The sequence below is a fragment of the Athene cunicularia genome (assembly GCF_003259725.1).
Source record: "Athene cunicularia isolate RWA chromosome 1 unlocalized genomic scaffold, athCun1 chr1_part2, whole genome shotgun sequence".
Taxonomy (NCBI): domain Eukaryota; kingdom Metazoa; phylum Chordata; class Aves; order Strigiformes; family Strigidae; genus Athene; species Athene cunicularia.
This window is the reverse complement of record NW_020799092.1, coordinates 11,812,557-11,817,280: the sequence shown is the minus strand read 5'-3', so window position 1 is coordinate 11,817,280 and position 4,724 is coordinate 11,812,557. Positions and strand designations below refer to the sequence as shown.

At 44.8% G+C, this 4,724-nt stretch overlaps 1 protein-coding gene across 20 annotated transcripts in view; it reads left to right on the top strand.

The window, feature by feature from the left end:
• The window catches only part of CACNA1C (calcium voltage-gated channel subunit alpha1 C), a 444,106-nt gene that overhangs the window by 387,281 nt on the left and 52,101 nt on the right, over nucleotides 1–4,724 (top strand). The gene's annotated exons all lie outside the window — the stretch shown is intronic.

The following is a 4,724-nucleotide window of genomic DNA, read 5'->3' as shown; positions in this document are numbered from 1 at the left end:
GCAGGAGCGGTCCTGACTCTTTTAGTAAGGGTTATGAAGAGCATTACTTGATGGTCCCTCTGTTTCCTCTAAAGAATCCTTTCCTTCTATACAGTTTTTACAGATTTCCGCACATGTCTTTTTGTTACCTGGCATGTTTAAATCTTCTCTTTTTATCTAGGCAAGTCCTTTGCTACTAGTTTCTAATGTTTGTTACTAAAAACTTGCACAATCTTTTGATGCACTGATAATTGAGCAGCAGCTATGGATGGAGTTTGTTCTGAAATGTTCTGAAATCCCTTTGCACTTATAACCTGTATTAAATAAGAGAATGTTTTGTATGTTGGTTTGTCCTGTCAGATTCCTTTCCTGCTAGCAGCCCTTGATATGTTACATCTGTAGCAAATGGGCTTTGGAAGTGGCAGCCCATCTTGGACGGACAGTTGTCATCTTCCCAAGCAGTGTCAGACAGTTTTTCAGACACACTTCTCCCCTTCTCAGGAGCTTGTTGCTTTCTTGCTGTTTGTGGGTTTGAGAAAACCCTGCCTTGTGTTTCTGTACACTGTCTTGTCTTGTTCCAAGAGACTTGGAGTCTGAAAAAGAAAGAAAAAAATAAACCCTAAAATGCTAATAAACTCCACTAATTGGAGATGTTTAGCCTGGTCAGGTGCAGGTAAGATGTTTCTGCCCAAGCCCTTAGAAGCTGAAGAACCTTTGTGGTAGGGCCTTGGAAGGTGCTGCTTTTGGAGTTAAGGGACAGTTTTCATTGTGGTCAGTTAGGGAAGATGGAGACACCTGTCACAGGTTAGTTTGACATGTGGCCATAGGCATGTGAGCCTGAAATCTCTGTGAAGTTCACCAGACATTTGCAGTCAGGGGAAGAATACCCAGCAGGTGCTGAGATGCAATAGCTGTAGCTGTGGTGGGAACCCTGACTGACAGGCTCCACAGTGTGCATGTGTGTATATGCTTGCATCTATGCAGTTCACCATGCTCTGTTTTTTCCTTTTGACAATTTTTTTTGTCTCTTAAAAAGGGATTTGCCAGACCAAAACCTTCGTTAAGATATATGTGAGTGTGCATGGGTGGGTCTCTGTGTGCACTTCATTGGTTGTAGTGTATGTTCCTGAATGTGTTGGGATGCCTGTGTATGGGCTACAAATCCATGTGAGAGTGTACAGGCACAAATCTGTGTGTGGGGGAAAGAGAGTGTGTATGCTAACATACGTATTTCATACTTACTTGTGTTGTGAATGGTTGTTTATGGAGACACATGGGTTGTTGTGTATGTAACTGAGTCTATGAACGTGTTTTCTGAGCCAGTGTGGCTATCCTACTGTGCAAGTTTGATCTGCTTATGGGTGGGTGTTTATATCTGAGAGTTTCCTGTATGCAGGCATGTTCATCTGCATGCCTGTGGGTGAGTGTACACTTGCATGTCAAGCTCAGCATATTTTTGTTAGCATGGCTGTGAATTCAAAAGTAGTGAGAAGACATGTACTAATGAGGCACGCCCTCAGGTTGCCTTCAATATTTCTGAGTCCTTTAGGAAGCCTCCAAATAAAGCACCTCCATGGTGTGAGATCTGTCAAGCGATAAATCCAATTGCAACACGTTAAGCCCACTTGCTTATGGCAGCTTGGGAACATCTCCCAGGTCCCCTCAACCATCTCCACAGCCTGAGATGTACCATACACAACTGAGTGAGTGCAAAAGGCACAAAGCAGATTAAAATCTGATGGGTTTGAAAACTTCAGTGAGTTGCACAGTTTCTGGCAAATTCACTTTTAAATTGCTTTACTTTCAAGGGGCATTTTCAGAGCTTTGCTTCTCAGTTAGTGTCATGCAACTAACTTCCGAGCCACAAAATGAAGATTTTTTTCAAAATTTTCTGGAAATACTCCATTATTACATTTTGGGCCACTCTTAAGCCACTTTAGTTAACTAACTAAAGAGGTGGGGGAGGACTTCTTAATCTGCTACTAAAAAAAGAATTTCTGAGGCAGAGACCACATCTACCACGTGTCAATCCTCTTTAAATGCTAAGACCAAGAATGTCTTTTGGGGAATAAGCTGAAAGATGATGTAATATATGGGGCCTGGGAGGTAGGGCCTGTGGGTTGTATTCCTTGTACTTCGACTAGATCCCTAAACCTCAGTCTCCCCATCAGGAAATTGGAGATTGTTATTATACCCTACATTAAGAAAGCATTGTCATTAGTGTTTACAAAACACTTTAAGTTCCTTAGAAGAAACATTAAGGTGGTAAAAATTATTACTATCTATTACAATAATAATAGGAAAGAAAATGTTATAGGAGTTGAAGAAAAACCAGAAAACTTGGAATATATTCTCCCAGAAGCAGCCCCAGGTACAGGCTTGCATTTCCTTCCTTTCCACATCAGCAGACACAGCCTGGAGTTGAGCACTGTGAAGCTGACTGACAGCCTGCTATCCCCTCCTCCAGGCAAAGAAAGTTGCTCATTACTATTTGTTGTGCTGTATCAAAGGGGGAAATCAAGTTTGATTTGTGCTCTGTGCTATGGTGCCCAAAGTGATGAAAGAAAAACAGTCAGACCCTGAGTCACTGGGAAAGCTGCTGACGTAACCTTCCTTTCTCTCAGTCAGAGAGAAAAGCTTACACCTCTCTGGTCCATAGGGTCCTTTTTCCTTCACCCTTCCGCTGCTGGTGTCAGACCAAAGATTCACTGTGGCTGAGTCTCTTTGCCAGCAAAGCAATGCTCACAGCAGTGACCACTGAGATGGATGAGTCCCTGTGGCTACCCAAGAGTTTGGCCCATCCAGCTGCAGTGGGCCGTTCATGGCATGCAGATGTGTGAGAGTTACAGAGGCGTGTTCAGGTGGGAGCATGTGTGTCTCCAGAGCACCAGCATAGGGACTAGTGACAGTGGGATGTTGTGTCTTTGATTGTCTGTCTGTCTTGAAAGGATGTCAGGGAGGGAAGGTTTGCACCTACCTCTCAGCCTGTCACCTGGGGCTTCTGCCTGTGCTTCTGAGTGTGTCTGCATGTGTGGGTACCCTGTGTTTGTCAGCTGTGTTTGGGAGCGCATGAGGATGACTGAACAAAACCATCTGGACTGGTATCCATCCTGCCTATTCCACTGAGTGACCAAACGCGTATCTGAGTGTGTCTGTGACCACCACACGAGGTACAGAGGAGGAGAGGTACCCGTGACAGGTACACAATGTGATACCACAGATGTGATAAGCCAGGGGGGTGTGCATGGATACAAGGTGAGAACTGTCAGGGATAGGGAACTGGTGACTTGTGGGGTTTTGTGAAATAATGGAATATTTCCCTGTGTAAGTTGTGCTCCTGTTGTAGCAGTACATGTTTTCTGAAGAATGAGTATTGCAACTGGTTTGAGGGTTGGTGAAAATGGTGGGAGTTTTAATGGGAGAGGTGACAGAAGGAGAAAAAAAGGAAAGTACAGTGTTGTGTGTGATCTGATCCATGGTGGCATCTGGGAGACAAAGGACCTGGGTGCTTCAGGAAGTAGCACCCCTGTGAAGAAGGTCAGAGAAACCCAAAACCCATTTTGCTCTATTACTTCCCCTAGAAAATGTTGGTCAGGTCAGTTGTGCCCAGGTTTGCTGGGTAGTGGTTTAGTGTTTGTCTATCAGATATTCAGATATTCAGGAGAGCTGAGTACTTTACAGCTTGCACTTCTGAAAAGATTTTAAAATTCTGGTAGGAAGTCAGCAGAGGGTTGCAGCTTGGTTGATTCCTGAGTACTGATGCAGTAAGGCCAAAGAGATACCAAAGCATTCAGCTCCCAGGAATACTTGGAGACCTGTACAGTGATTTCTCCTTTAGCCTTTTTTATTTCTGAAGTAAAGTTGCTCAGGCTTAAATCAGCCGCATGGGGCCTTTCCTTACAGTCATCTTGCTTTTGGTGTCAAGAGGCTTCATATGATTTGTCATGGGCTCCTGCTCCCATTCTTTGGAATATCTGACAGCCTATACTCAAGCCTCCCTCTCACCTTCTCCTACACTTCTCCCTTTTAACCCACCCACTGCCTTTCTTCCTTTTCTCCTTTGCTTTCCTCTCCCTTGTCTCCAGCCACACTAAACCTCACAAGTTCATTTTCACCCTCAATGAGTCTGAAGGCAGAGAACCAGTGGCTTAAATCCTGCAGTCCTTATTCAGGCAGAACTGCCCCAGGGCATTCTGCCTGCACAAGGACTGGAGCAGCCAGCCCCTGCGACACAGTCCTATACACACACCCCCCCGCAATGGGAGCAAGGATCAGTGGAAGGACGACATACATCTAGCCTGCACCTCAGTTGGGATTGGCGTTCATCTCTGTTGCTGCGTCTGTCTGTCCGTCTTTCTGTCTCTGCCTGTCTGATTTTGTCTGCTTCCATGCCCTTTGCTGCTCAGATTTTGGCCATCAGCTGCCACTGGACATAAATCTTTGCAGTTCCTAGAACTTGCAAGTTCTTTTACCCAAACCTTCTGGAAGAGGCAGAAAACATCTCCCTCCCTCTCTCCTTCTCTCTCTCTTTCTCAAGTGCCATCTGGGTAGCAGAGGCCTCCAAATTATGTAGCAAAGGGCAGGAGAAGCACAGTGGCTTCTTCTGACATCTTGTGTTGTTATACCCTTACTGCTGCCATCCTAGAACTTGAATGTAGTCCTGAGCTATCCCTGTGTGCGTGTATATGTATGTATATATGACTTGGGTTTTTTTTTTTAAAGCTACTGATGAAATGGGGGGGGGG